General features: G+C 36.3%; 1 protein-coding gene across 1 annotated transcript in view; it reads right to left on the minus strand.

Annotated features, from left to right (window-relative positions):
• Positions 1-16,298, minus strand: part of LOC127870921 (uncharacterized) — a 56,465-nt gene extending 40,167 nt beyond the window's left edge. The window contains exons 1-2 of the mRNA XM_052413500.1: positions 16,001-16,298; positions 13,623-14,428 (exon numbers count right to left, since the gene is read on the minus strand). The gene's annotated coding sequence lies outside the window, so the exon portion shown is untranslated. The remainder of the gene's footprint in view (positions 1-13,622; positions 14,429-16,000) is intronic.
• Between the last annotated feature and the right edge of the window lie 405 nt (positions 16,299-16,703).

Below are 16,703 nucleotides of genomic sequence, written 5' to 3' on the forward strand. Positions count from 1 at the left end.
CTCTCTCTCTCTCTCTCTCTCTCTCTCTCTCTCTCTCTCTCTCTCTCTCTCACATAAACAGTGAAAATTATCGATGATTTTCACTGATAATTTCATTGTATGAAACAGTGAAATTATCATTTTTAATTCACTGATATTTCTCTATAAACCACCGGAAAGCATAAAATAAAACATAATTTTTCATGATTTCAGATGTATCTTTATTTTTCGAATGTATTAACAAGACGAGAATACGAACATGTGTGATGTCTTTTGTTTGTTGTAAACTATCTTAATGAAAAGGCCACTTCAGAAAATCAACCGTGGTGGGATAGTGAATGCAACGCGGCTAAACAAACGAAGTACGCAGCATTAAGAAGAATCCGGTTAAGTAATGATATATCGGACTTTCAATACTATATATCACTCCGTAGAGGGTTTAAAAATATGTGCTCTGCCAAAAAACAAGCGTATCAAACGACGAAACGGAACGACTTGGTTTTATCGCGTACTAAACCAGAGTTGTTTTGGAAAATAATAAAAGGTAGTAATAAGAAGAACAACAAAGTTTCTTGTAATATAGCTCCATTAGCATGGTACGATTATTTTAAAAGACTTCTTTGTAAAGACAATCAACCAAGTCTAAATGATATAAACATAGAGGTTAACAAAACTGAAGAGGATCAAGATCAAATTTTTAACACAGAAATCACTAACGAAGAAATAATAAAAAGTATTTCAAAACTCAAAGATGGAAAATCGCAAGGGACCGATGGCCTCGGGGCGGAATTTTATAAAAGTACGATGCATCTGATAACACCTTTATTTCGCGATTTATTTAATAAGATTCTTAATACAGGATTTTTTACAAATACTTGGCGGGATAGTATAATTGTGCCGGTATATAAGTCAGGCGCTACAGATTACCCCTCTAATTATATAGGTATATCATTAATTAATGTAATGTATAAAATATTCTCCAATATCGTATACAACAGACTATGCCAATGGGCAGATTTAAACAATAAAATAGCAGAATCACAAGCCGGTTTTCGCAAGGGATATTCAACCATTGATAGTTTATTTACTCTTCAAAGCATGGTTCAAAAATATACGTGCAAACCTGGTGGTAGGTTTTATGTGCTTTACGTCGATTTTCAAAAAGCATTTGATAGTTTGATTATTCATAAATTAATTACAACTATGTGTAAAAATGGTGTTAGAGGGAAGCTTTTTCAAGTATTAAAATCCATGTATTCAAATCTACGCGGATGTGTACGGATAAATGGTAAAAATGACACGCAAAACTTCAATTGTAACATCGGTACTAGGCAAGGGGACGTAGCCGGTACAATAATTTTTAATTTATACATGAACGAGTTGTCTACCTTCCTAAAATCTAATGGTCATAGGGGTATTTTTATCACCGAAGACATTTCCGATATAATTTGCATTCATTTAGCCGATGACGTTGCGAGCTGCGCTGATACTGCGATCGATCTACAATCACAATTAAACTCTATATCGGAATTTTGTGAAAATACTAGTATGACAATTAACCAACAAAAGACGGAAATCATTTTTAGAAACGGAGGTCCGCTAAGATCATACGAACATTGGGTCTTTAAAAAATAATCCAGTAAATGTCACATCTGTATATAAATACATGGGTCTTCTTTTTACACCTAAATTATCATGGAGAAAAGCGAAAGAAAAACTTGCAGCCCAAGCCTGAAAATCTATTTTTGCTATTAAATCATACCAAAGAAACTTTGGATATTTTTCATACACTGAATATTTTAAATTGTTTGATTCAATGGTAAAACCTATACTTACATATGGCTCTGAGATTTATGGAATAGAATTCTCAAACATTCTCGAAAAAGTACAAATCGAGTATTACAAATATTTTCTTGGTGTAAATAAATCTGTAACTGATAGCATTGTACTAGGAGAATGTGGTAGATTACCTCTGTGTATAGAGCATCATGTAAAATGCGTTAAATATTGGTGTAAATTGATTAGTATGACAGATGATGGATATCCTAGAAATTGTAATATTATGTTAAAGCGACATGACGAAATCGGAAGAACTAATTGGGTGACATCTGTAAACAAGGGACAAAATTGTCACAAAACCAGGTTTTCATTGTGAAAAAAAATCTGATAAAGGGAGACAACTCAAACTGAACTTTTGAAATGAACAAACAAAATTAACCCCCTTTGTAAGTTTGTTTTAAAATAAATCTATTTTTAGTCGTGGCGACCTTGACATTGGGGATATTGACGTGATTCTTTCGTGCGACACACCGTCCCATGATGGTGAACAAATGTGCCAAATGATTTTAAAATCTCATAATGAATGACATAGTTATAGCCCAGACAAGCTCATTTATGGCTATTTTTTACCTTTGAACTCAAAGAGTGACCTTGACCTTGGAGATATTGACGTAATTTTTTCGCGCGACACACCGTCTAATGATGGTTAACAAATGTGCCAAATGATTTTAAAATCTCACAATGAACGACAAAGTTATGGCCCGGACAAGCTTGTTCCGCCCGCCCGCCAGCCCGCCAGCCAGCCCGCCAGCCCGCCAGCCAGCCAGCCAGCCAGCCAGCCCGCCCGCATTCGCCAATCTAATAACCAGTTTTTTCCTTCGGAAAACCTGGTTAAAAATATTTTGTACCGATATGGATTTGGTTGTGTTTGGATTAGTCAAGAGATAGGAAACATGGAATTATTCTTAATGTCATTTAAACAAAGATTGATTGATTGTAATTCACAGAACTGGATTGAAACTATAGGAAATTCATCAAGATGTGATACTTACAAACAATTCAAATCTATGCTAAACCCAGAAAAATATTTGTTTATCGACATACCATTTCATGTTCGAAAGTCAGTTGCTAAATTCCGTTGTTCAAGCCATAAATTAGCAATTGAAACTGGTCGGCATTTAGGAATTTCAAGAGAACACCGAATATGTACATATTTTATCCCATTTTCAACGCGACATTGGCGGTATAACACCTTATGGAATATACTAGCCTGTATTCAACACTGTGGGATATACCTGTCACGTGCCATGTCACGTGCACGGACTACTTTTTACTTTACCACTGAATTATTTTTCATAATTAATAAAGTCGAGAAAACTTTAGCTTCAAAATTATACGACCTTCAACCTTTAAATCTAGTCATATGACATAATATTTTGCCATCCGTATAATGAATCAGCTGATTGATGGCGTCATAAAATGACACTTATTGCGTCATTTTCCCCAAAAAAAATTGACGATTTATTATAAACACGAGTTATTTCACATGTACATGACAGACAGACAGACAGACAGTTTATTTCAATCCAATAAGGCATTTACGCCCACGAGGACATATATACTGATATATGAACAAGTGGTGCAAGTGGACGTGTTTTTTGTGCTCCTAAGTTTCTGGGATTTATAAATATAATTAATATAGCTACGTGACTGAAAATTGAGTTACTGGTGGACATAACAATTATCAGGAAAATTCCACAAAAAGTACATTTGAAGTGTTAAAGCTGATGACGGTATTGGTATGAAAACAAATTGTTCTTCTATTTTCGCGATGCAAATTTTGTAAATCTGAAGTAGATCCTGGATGATCTGGACAATTTTCGTGAACTCCTGTCAGTGTACGTTTTAGCATGATTGTATCAATTACCAGTGAATCGGATTAAAATCACTCGAGCTCGAATATATTGACAATAGATACGATCGGTACAGTGTTATAGTGATATAGGATTATATCGGATTATATTACCCGAGGATATAGAACTGGTATTATTACACATCATCCATATTGTTGCTATATTGACACTTAACACCACTGTATAGATTTAAGTCCATACTAAAATACGTCCTTCGGCCATTGAGAATTTTTTTCGCTCAGGACGGTATTATAAGACCACACATGATTGAAAAATCGTCACGCTCTAGTGCGGCGCACTTTATACGAAACATAATTCTACGGAACATGAACATGCTGTGAATGGCTATATCGGTGACTCGTGAGTGAAATACGTTTATCAGCCATATGGGTCGAGTTAATCGGAAACCGAAACGTAAAAAGAGCAGTGAATCGGACTCAGAAACAAAATCACTGAGAAAACCCTTTAAACAAGGCGCCCGAGCACAGTACGAATCGATAGTGGACGTCGATTTGAGCCAGGTACTCAACGAGACAAACGGGGGTATTATATGACAGTGAGTATACCTACAATAAGTTTGAGTTATTGGGCGATTGCGACGACGCTGAACTAGACTTATCGAATGACTTAAACTCTGTATTCTCCCCTCACACGTCCAAGAATACAGAACAGGTCGCGGAAAACATGGCAACGGGGTATACACCGAGCGCTCAACAAGGGAGCGGTGCGCCACAAGTAGGCAGCGGTGGTATGGACAGTAATCAGTTTGCGATGCTTATGAACATGATGCAGGGACTGAAACAAGGACAAGATGAAATGACGAAAATGTTCGACATTAAATTGGATAGATTTAAAAATGAAATGTTAAAGAACATTAATGATCAGGTGGCATCCCTACGCAAGGAAATTGCATCGGACGTACAGAAACAAGGCTATCGAATTGATGAGGTAATGTCTACTATTCAGTCATTGAAGGATCGTGTCGCCACAATAGAGCAATCACAGACTGCAAATACAAGTGTACCCTCAGGCGATCAAATGGAAACCAATAACGGTATACAAGATCAAGGTCAGCGGACATTTAACCCAAGCGCTCGATTAGATGATACGGACATATCCGTTATTGCAAGTGGTTTACCATATGATAACGGCGAGGACTTACTTCAGAAAGCTCAGAATTTGATCGACGCCCTAGGCCATGAAGTCAAAACACAGGTCAGAATAATGAAAGTAGTAAGATTCCGAGCACGAATACAGGATAAACCAGGGCCAGTGAAAATAACCTTCCGTAATGTTCAAGAAAAAATCAAAGTTCTCAGAAGCAAGATGTGTTTAAAAGACTTACAGCAATATAGTGACGTATATGTAAAAAGTTGTAAATCGCACGCGGAAAGACTGATTGAAATGAACGCACGTGCTTTACTGCGCCAGATGCCCGACGGAAAGAACTTCCGGGTTGATGCTAATGGCAGAATTCAACCGCGTCAACAACATGACAACCGAGGTAATGTGAACTAGGAGTCATCCCGACCCTTTGGAATTATTCGGATAGCGCATATTAACGTATGCGGTTGGACACGTGAAAATCACAAGCTTCGAACTGGAATTATTAATGCGCTAGATGCGGATATAATTACGTTGTGTGAAACACATTTGAAAACCGATGATTGTGTAAATATAGACGGTTATTCGTGGTTCGGTTTTAATCGAACAAATATTCACCGGGACGCTCCAAAGGCGTCTGGAGGAGTAGGCATTTTAGTGAGAAATGGACTCAGTGATCAGTATAATATAACAATTGTGGATAAATCTTTTGAGGGAATACTTGGCTTACGTTTTGAGCATAGTTATACAGGGTCGGACTTCATAGTTTATTCCTGTTACTTGCCGCCAGAAAATTCAACACGAGGTCGAGACGCCCAATCTTTCTTCGCACATCTCTTAACGCAGCTATATACACACAATGATTGCGATGACCTGTTTATCGGCGCGGACTTTAATGCAAGAATTGGAACGTTATCAGATACTATATATCAATGCGATACTATTCCCGCGCGCAGAACACTTGACAATACAGGTAATCGCCATGGTCAAGAGCTGATAGACTTTTTGAACGACTCAAAGTGTTGTGTTCTAAATGGCCGTTACAATTATGATAATTACACTTCAATATCAAACAAAGGCCGGGCGGTGGTGGACTACATATGCGTTCCACACGAGACACTGTCGAAATGTAGTGACTTTAAGGTATTAACGGCACAAGAGATTGCGAGTGACAATGACCTACTTGGATTATTAGGTCAACGAGCAAGATTACCCGATCATTCTGCGCTCGTGACCGAGTTTCAATGTAGGGATTATAATACGAATAGCAATGACAATAGTAATCCTACTCCAACCGATAATGTGCGATTTAAACTGCGTTGCATACCACCAGTCTTTATGCAAAATGAAAGGGTGGCAACAGCTATTATTTCCATCATCTCACAGATCGAAAGTGCACGAGAAAACCAGGAAGATATAGACTCGATATATAGCAATTTGTGTAACGCCATCACAGACGAAATGAAGGCTCATATTCCAACCTATAATGCCAGTAAAAAGACTAATAAACGGCGAAAAGTGTCAAAGCCATACTGGTGTGACGAGTTACAGCAATTATGGGACGTTTTGCGCATCAAAGAACGCTCGTTTGTGAAGTACAAGGGAAATAATCAACAGAAATCGATACTTCGGTTAGATTATGTTAATGCCAGAAACAGGTTCGACAAACAATTACGACAATCAGAACGCGTATATAGAGCGGCACAAGCATTCGAAATAGAGGATATGTCATGTAACAATCCTACGGAGTTTTGGCGAAAAATACAAAATCTTGGGCCTAGAAAAGACAATTCCATACCAATAGAAATAGTGGACAATGGTAACATAATAAGAAATGAGCGAACAGTGTTTGAGAGATGGAGATTGGACTTTAGTAATTTGTACAACGGGGATAACAACGGCGATTTTAATGAGGAACATTATGACCGAGCGAAACTTCATAAACATCTATTGGAAATGAACATGCAGGACCCCCTATATGTGTCCAATGAACAAATGAACCGTAACATAAGTATTGAAGAATTAGCGACTATTATTATGCACGCACGGTCTGGTTCGGCGTGTGGTCATGATAACATACCATATGAAGTGCTTAAATTCCCGGCGGTCATAGTTACATTGCAACACTTATTTCAATTGATATTTGATAGCAGTTTAATTCCGTCCTGCTGGAGAAAAGCCATTATTTGTCCTATACTCAAGGACCACAACTCTGATAGACGTGTGCCGCTTAACTACCGAGGAGTAAGCTTACTGACATGCACAAGCAAACTTTATAGTGCTTTCTTGAACAAAAGAATTACAACATATCTGGATAACGATGATATATTAGCGGACGAGCAGAATGGATTCCGGGCTGGGAGATCTTGCGAAGACCACATTTACACTTTGAACAGCATTATAAGGAACAATAACTCGGTATTTGCTTCTTTTATTGATTTAAAAAAATGCTTCGATTTTATAGACCGCGATATGCTGCTCTACAAATTGCTGCTACATAGAATTGATGGAAAGGTCTATAACTCCATACGAAATATATACACAAGTGCCACATCGTGTATACGTATAAATAATAAATTAACAGACTGGTTCAGCTGCGATTCAGGGGTCAAACAGGGATGTTGTTTATCGCCGACTTTGTTCGCTATCTTTGCAAATGACCTTGTGAAAGAAATCAATGACCTTGACCTAGGTATTTCAGTGGGAGAGGCAAACGTGTCCATTCTTATGTATGCGGACGATATTGTGCTAGTTTCAAACAACGAGGAAAAGTTACAAATCATGCTTAATACCCTCCACGACTGGTGCAAACGTTGGCGCGTGATAATTAACACCAATAAGTCGAAAACCGTTCACTTCCGGCAGAGCAGAACATCGCGGACGGATAAGGAATTCCGAGTTGGTGAAAACATCCTGGAAACAGTAGCGCAGTACCGATACCTTGGAGTGATTTTCGATGAACGAAACGACTTCAGTGCGAACTGCGAGGCGTTGGCAAAGGGTGCAGGTCGGGCGCTTGGAAGCTTAATTAGCAAGATTCATAACATGAAACACTTCCGGTTCCAATCGTTTGAAAAACTATACACCGCATGCATTACACCAATTCTTGAATATAGTGCTTCGGTGTGGGGCTGTAAGACATATCAATCACTTGACAATGTACACAACCGAGCATTAAGATATTTCATGGGCGTACATAGATTTACCCCACTACCGGCACTTTATGGAGACTCTGGCTGGAAACCAACCTTGTATGGAAGATCGGTATGTGTCCTCAGGTTCTGGAATAGGCTAATTAAAATGGATGACAATAGACTCACCAAAAAAGTGTTTAATTTTGATTATACCAAATGTGTGAATAATTGGTCAAGCGACGTTAAGCAGATACTATCAACGTTAGGGATTATCGATCGGTTTCACGCTAAATCATGTATCGATCTGGATGCAGCAAAATCTTTGATGACCCAACATTATATAGTCAAATGGTCACAAGACGTGTTGAACATGCCAAAACTGAGAACATACGCAACATTCAAATCGGAATTTAAGTGTGAAGACTATGTGAGGATGAACCTCTCAAAACATGAACGCTCATTACTATATCAGTTTAGATCGGGAATATTACCACTGAGAATAGAGACAGGAAGATACGCTGGTGAACCAGTTGATAATCGAACATGTAGGTTTTGTGATCTAACGACCGTAGAAGATGAGAAACATTTCCTACTTGTATGTGATTTATATAACAATATCAGGAACGACGTGTTTGGTGATATTCTCATAAATCACGACTTTATCCATCTTAACCCAGAACAAAGGTTTTGTCATATATTAAATGTATACCCAAGGAAGACTGCAAAGTTCATTGTTAAAGCATATTTGCTCAGGCAGTCCGTAATGTATCCACTGTAAATTTGAATCTGTATCAGTGCTGTAACTCTTATTGATAAAAGTATATTAGCTTTTTGATATTACAGTATACCCAATTGTTTTATGCTGCTTTTGCTATGAATAACTATAATATTTTAAACATTGACGACATAATCGGGACCACTTGAAGCTGTATATATTTGCTGTATATATGCTATCTGTTTTCTCAGTCCCACTCGTATATCACTTGTTATGACATAGAACTGTATATATATGCTTTACGTGTAGATTGAGCTTAACAGCTAAGGTGACTTATAGGTCCAACGGGCCGGGTGCTTTTTTATATGTATATATTATTGTTTATACCATACGAAATGCACATGTCACTATAATAAACTATTTACTTACTTACTTACTTACTTATATACAGTACAAGTGTTGACGAACAGTGTAGACTAGAATACAAAATTTTAACAAAAGTTGTAGTTGTATGTTTCCAATTTGGAGAAGATCACTTTGAGAACAATATTTCAAAAAACATACATGCAAGATAATTCTGAAACGTTTTCTAAGCATTTAACCAATCTATTTTAAACTATTATACAATATGTTCTTATCTTAGAGGTTTTTCAATCAACTACTTTGGGTAGTATAGCTGCCTATATTTATTTTTGTCCTTGTACCGATTACTAGATGATATTCTATTAACAATTTAGAAACATAGAAATTGGTTTTTAAAATGTAGCATACATTTATCCTGATTAGTTTCGTACTATCAAATAGCATCATATTAGCATGATAGTATGTTGTTTACAAGAAGCCTTTTAGGTCTGTATTCTAAATATATACATCGATTTAACAAAAAATGACAAAAGTGTAGTTATATATACACATTCACATTAATATGCCATATTACACCACTTTATCCTGCATTAAATGGTTTCTCTACATCGACCTCTTCGGATATGTTTATAAATTTAGTTCAATTTTACTATTACGAAAAAACAAGTCAAATAACCAATCGCAAAGAAACCTTTCAATACAAAAATATATTATAGTTTAATCATTTAACTTGTATGAATTTTATATCTATCACAGAGGGTATTTTAACATCTATGGAATTAACATTAAGAGTGCCATAGATATATATGCCTTACCGAAACGAAAATGTAAGACTGATATCATAGGCAACTGCTATCACTAACATCTGTACTTAACAATTAATAACCACGTTTCATATATTTGTCTTACCGAAAGAAACATGTAAGACAAATATTGTGGAAACTAGACTTATAATGACACGTTATAATATATTAATTGTAAGATCTTGAACTACATTATGATTTAACGAGTAAGACAGACATTATAGATGTTTTTGTCATATCAATTCATACGATAGAACGCTTATATGGTGTGATATTAACATAAACAGCAGAATTAACTTTGCTTTAACAATTTCAGATTAGTTCACTACGATACTTTAAAAGTTGTACAGAGCAACGCTAGTATAGCCTGGTAAATATAATAATACAAAGGGTATTAATGCAACATGTCATATCTATTAATCGTAATAGAAAAATGCATGTAAATGTTATAATGTAATCGTATTTCACTACAATACATTACAGTTGTAAATAGCAACGCTATCATAGTCTGGTATACTTAACAATTAAAACGGCATAAAGGCCTCATATCATATTTATTATCCGTATTACAAAATGTATGTAACAGTAACCAACAAACATGTAAACATAGTTTGCGTATGGTTTCTGTAATATACCACGGAACATATATAGTACATCAGACATATTAACAGTTTCAGCAGAAACACAATGAAAACATGAAATATATACAATTCAAGTACAAAGAAACACATGGAAAGCATGTATTTACAGTATCACACGAAACACATTGTGCATCAATTTTACCATGTCAATTTCTATACATTACCTCATTTCTAATAATAATTGCTTTATGAATATAGGTTCCTAAGTTTCTAAGTATATTCTCATTTTCTGACTTTATAAGATCTACAAATTTAGCCATGCTAGGTCTAAACCAATATTTTCTGCCAATATATTTTTTCCGAATGTCAGTATACATTACACATTCCATAACAAAATGATATTCATCCTCAATTGTATTGCACCTTGCACATTTTCTATCACTTATGGGGTATTCAAAGGTCTGGTCCATCGACCAGCCTCAGTATGCAATCTATGCGATGAGACTCGAAAACGAGAAAACGATTGACAAAACTTACTAATATTAAAACATTCGAGATATGGTTGAAACCTAAAAGATGAAATTGTGTTGTAGAATAAAGCTCTACTAGACTGAGTTAATCTGGCGTACCAGTTCTGTATAAATTGGTCATTTAATCTCTGCTTTACAATATATAGAAACATGTCATTATTACCTACACCTTGAAAAGTCCAGGCATCAACAAAACCAAGCGAATATAATAAGTTCTTCAATAAGGAGCACCAATTTGTTTTATTGGGATACAATTCTAAATCATTCTTTAATAAATTATAAACAAGAAGAATATACTTATTTTCTTTCGTTTGAAGAATTCGTAACCAATATTTAATAGCCTTATACATATGAATAGTTTTAAAAGATACTCTGCCTAATTCGCCATATATAAAATCGTTCTGAGTAGTTTTCTTCACACCGAGCAGTTTTTTGCAAAATCTCAATTGTTATGTCTCAATTGATAAGTCATTCGCAAAACAACATATTTCACAACAATAATTCAAAATTGGCGATACAAGCTTATCGAAAAGTTCCAACTTGTGTTTTGGCGGTATATAAGTAAATTTATACAAGTATTTATTCAAAGTAAAAATGGCTTTCTGTGCCTGTCCGGCCAAAGTACTTTGTGCGGTACTAAGCGAACCCCCTGTAGTAAAAACCACACCTAAATAACAGAATTTGTTAACTATTTCAATTGGTTCGGCATAATAATAATAAGCAATGCCATTTTGAATAGAACCGCCTTGTACATACATGTACTGTATATCGACATACGGTATTTGAATTGTCAAGTAATCACATTTCCTTATTTTGTGTAATGTGCATTGTTTATAATCCATGCATATACTTTTGACATTTAAGAATGTACAACAAGCCATACAAATATCGCACAATGCATAAATAATCTGCAATATTTGCTATCCGATTTAATTCACGTTAAGCATAGAGCTGTGTAAGTATAAGATGGTAAAAATAGCACCACACTCGGAACGTGCCATTTTGTACACGGGTATAATCCACTGATTTATCTGTTGTGTAATGGAATGTTTTCCATTCTTTGTGTATTATTACATTATTTTCTTGTACACAATAAGGGCATTTATCATAGACAAATAACATTGTGCAAGTTTAAACATAATTATGTTTGTATGCAGAAATCTTCAAATTTTACCAACGGCTATTATTTGATAAACTGCTCCGGTTCATTTTAACAGCAGTAATGTTCAAAGAGTGCATGACGTAGCGTGTGACTAATAAGAAAGTTTAACGAATTCATTTGAAAATAGTGATAGGATGGCATAAGGGTCTTTATTTAACTATGCTAAAATAATTATTAAAGGCCCTAGATGCAAAATCGCCAATTATTGAGTTAAATGGATTATTAGATAGATTTTAAAGGATAATTAAAGGTAAGATACTAGTTCGAACGTGTTTTGGTTTTTGTTTGTACTTTTGTCGTTCCCTGTTCTCGGGGAAATGATTTTAACACGGGGGCCATTGATGCATTGGATCACACACGGCATACCATAACAAGTCGGAAAACGTATTGCCCTGCATATTAAGTCAAATTAAGTGAAAGTCGCTGCAATTGTCTTTTTACTCATTGATAGTGTACATGTAGAATCTTTGTTGACATCGACATCATTTTGTCAGGAGCAATCGCCGCCATATTGGATTTTGATCATTTTCTTTCGAAAATTAAATGAATGATATTCAAGTAAAATCTTCTTTTCGCGGTCGTAATGCGTTACAATTCGCATGCTGCGTAAAATTGAATCGAGGCATATGATGATATTTTTACTAGTTTTACAGTTTGTGTGTGAATTTTTTAAAGACTATTTTGCGTACCAGAACAAATACATTTATATCACTACGCATGGTTACATTCGTTAGATTTTAAGCATTTTTTAAGAATTAATGAAAATAATTGTTAGGTTATTAGATCTAGTTATGTTAAATGTCACGTTGAAAAAAAATCAAATGGGATAAATAGAATACTAGGATTAGCGTTGAATACAGAGACGTTTATGTTGCTCGTCTCGAACACCGAAAGCGCTCGCCAAGGCTCGCGCTCCCGGCGTTCTAAGCCTCGCAACATTAACTTCTCTGTATTCAACGCTAACCTTGTATTCTCTATGTTCCGTCTATTTTAATAATGTATGTATTGAGGATGAGTTTCATGTATTTTTTAAATGTCCCAGATTCAACCAAGAAAGGCAAATGTTTATCTTTTCATGGTACAATGGTGAACAAAATTTCCTTAATTTTTGCAATCTTATGCAATTTCTATGTTCCGTCTATTTTAATAATGTATGTATTGAGGATGAGTTCCATGTATTTTTTAAATGTCCCAGATTCATCCAAGAAAGGCAAATGTTTATCTTTTCATAATACAATGGTGAACAAAATTTCCTAAATTTTTGCAATCTTATGCAAATTTCTGATCAAAGTAAATTAAAAAGCATAGCCTTTTTTGTAACTGAAATAATGAAAAAGAAAGATGTAGAACAAAATTGATGTTCAAACTTGATGTAATCAAAACTCAAAAATAATAATATGTTGTTACTAATATATGCTGTACTTTGGGCCGGTGGCCTTTATTTACGAAATAAACTTTTTGTCTTTTTATATATTGTAGTGTTTTCACCCGGTTAGCTATTCGTGGGTTTTAATGCAATTATCACAACCGCTAGCAAAGATAATAAATACGATACTCACATGGGCATCGACTGGAATCCTCGTCAGGTTGGCACCAAACGTCCTCGTCGTCTTCGAGGGAACTCGTCGGCTTGACGCATCGGCTCGTCGGGTAGACACTCGTCGGCTACGGCTCGTCCACGTCACGGAATGGCACTATACATGTACTTCTGGGAATACACCTCCAGGCAAATACGTACTTAAACACACAGTCACCGGCTTACATACACATATACTTCTGGGAATACACTTCCAGGGAAATACGTGTCATTGTCACAATCACAGGCAACTCACAGACTCACATACACAGTCACAGACTCACTTATATCTTCTGGGAAAGGCCTTCCAGGTAAATACGTGTTGAACACACATAAAATACAATATAATACAATACACACAGGCTCACAGCTAGACACTGGCTAACATGCACAGGCTTAACCCCCTGGAACTACTAACGTACTCAGGGTTACACGCACAGGTTCACAGTTACAGGCTCACAGTTACAGACACACATATACAATACAATACCATATAAAATATATAGGCTCACAATTCCTCACACAATACTCACATTGGGACATAGGCACATAAACACATCTACTCACCTCAACGTCCCGTGCACAAGAGACCGTACTATCTCGTGCTGCCCAGCATGTTTTTTATCGATTTGTCGCTGGTTCCCAGTCACGAGGTATGTGCGCGTTTTGTAGGCCGGGCACCGGCACAACACTCCTCCCACTTTTCTCCTTTTGGGACGACGCCACACAGCGAAGGAATCGTACCGGCGCTATATACCGATGAAGTAATAGTGCCCCTCGCGTAAGCACCTTGACCTAACACCTCAAAGTTAGGTCTGCAGGCCGGCCAGCTTTCGTCCGACCTCTCTTTCTGCGCAACGTCTGAAATATACCACAACTAAAATTAATTCATCTCCATTAAATGTCAATAACCCCCTTTTTATAATCTTAGAACAATAACCCTAATAACCCACAATTGGTTATGCCTTGGTGCAAATAGGCTTGCTTACAAAATGCAAAGACATGATAAACGAAAACAGTTTCTGTGAATTGCTAATTTGCACAATTATAAAACTAAACGCTTTAACCATAAAGCCATAATTAAATGAAATCAATAGTCACTGTGACTAGTCACTTATGCAATCTTTATGTTCCGTCTATTTTAATAATGTATGTATTGAGGATGAGTTCCATGTATTTTTTAAATGTCCCAGATTCATCCAAGAAAGGCAAATGTTTATCTTTTCATAATACAATGGTGAACAAAATTTCCTAAATTTTTGCAATCTTATGCAAATTTCTGATGAAAGTAAATTAAAAAGCATAGCCTTTTTTGTAACTGAAATAATGAAAAAGAAAGATGTAGAACAAAATTGATGTTCAAACTTGATGTAATCAAAACTCAAAAATAATAATATGTTGTTACTAATATATGCTGTATTTTGGGCCGGTGGCCTTTATTTACGAAATAAACTTTTTGTCTTTTTATATATTGTAGTGTTTTCATCCGGTTAGCTATTCGTGGGTTTTAATGCAATTATCACAACCGCTAGCAAAGATAATAAATACGATACTCACATAGGCATCGACTGGAATCCTCGTCAGGTTGGCACCAAACGTCCTCGTCGTCTTCGAGGGAACTCGTCCGCTTGACGCGTCGGCTCGTCGGGTAGACACTCGTCGGCTACGGCTCGTCCACGTCACGGAATGGCACTATACATGTACTTCTGGGAATACACCTCCAGGCAAATACGTACTTAAACACACAGTCACCGGCTAACATACACATATACTTCTGGGAATACACTTCCAGGGAAATACGTGTCATTGACACAATCACAGGCAACTCACAGACTCACATACACAGTCACAGACTCACTTATATCTTCTGGGAAAGGCCTTCCAGGTAAATACGTGTTGAACACACATAAAATACAATATAATACAATACACACAGGCTCACAGCTAGACACTGGCTAACATGCACAGGCTTAACCCCCTGGAACTACACGTACTCAGGGTTACACGCACAGGTTCACAGTTACAGGTTCACAGTTACAGACACACATATACAATACAATACCATATAAAATATATAGGCTCACAATTCCTCACACAATACTCACACTGGGACATAGGCACATAAACACATCTACTCACCTCAACGTCCCGTGCACAAGAGACCGTACTATCTCGTGCTGCCCAGCATGTTTTTTATCGATTTGTCGCTGGTTCCCAGTCACGAGGTATGTGCGCGTTTTGTAGGCCGGGCACCGGCACAACACTCCTCCAACTTTTTTCCTTTTGGGACGACGCCACACAGCGAAGAAATCGTACCGGCGCTATATACCGATGAAGTAATAGTGCCCCTCGCGTAAGCACCTTGACCTAACACCTCAAAGTTAGGTCTGCAGGCCGGCCAGCTTTCGTCCGACCTCTCTTTCTGCGCAACGTCTGCAATATACCACAACTAAAATTAATTCATCTCCATTAAATGTCAATAACCCCCTTTTTATAATCTTAGAATAATAACGCACAATAACCCACAATTGGTTATGCCTTGGTGCAAATAGGCTTGCTTACAAAATGCAAAGACATGATAAACGAAAACAGTTTCTGTGAATTGCTAATTTGCACAATTATAAAACTAAACGCTTTAACCATAAAGCCATAATTAAATGAAATCAATAGTCACTGTGACTAGTCACTTATGCAATCTCTATGTTCCGTCTATTTTAATAATGTATGTATTGAGGATGAGTTCCATGTATTTTTTAAATGTCCCAGATTCATCCAAGAAAGGCAAATGTTTATCTTTTCATAATACAATGGTGAACAAAATTTCCTAAATTTTTGCAATCTTATGCAAATTTCTGATGAAAGTAAATTAAAAAGCATAGCCTTTTTTGTAACTGAAATAATAAAAAAGAAAGATGTAGAACAAAATTGATGTTCAAACTTGATGTAATCAAAACTCAAAAAATAATAATATGTTGTTACTAATATATGCTGTATTTTGGGCCGGTGGCCTTTATTTACGAAATAAACTTTTTGTCTTTTTATATATTGTAGTGTTTTCACCCGG

The sequence above is a fragment of the Dreissena polymorpha genome, chromosome 1 (genome assembly GCF_020536995.1).
Source record: "Dreissena polymorpha isolate Duluth1 chromosome 1, UMN_Dpol_1.0, whole genome shotgun sequence".
In the NCBI taxonomy this organism is placed as follows: domain Eukaryota; kingdom Metazoa; phylum Mollusca; class Bivalvia; order Myida; family Dreissenidae; genus Dreissena; species Dreissena polymorpha.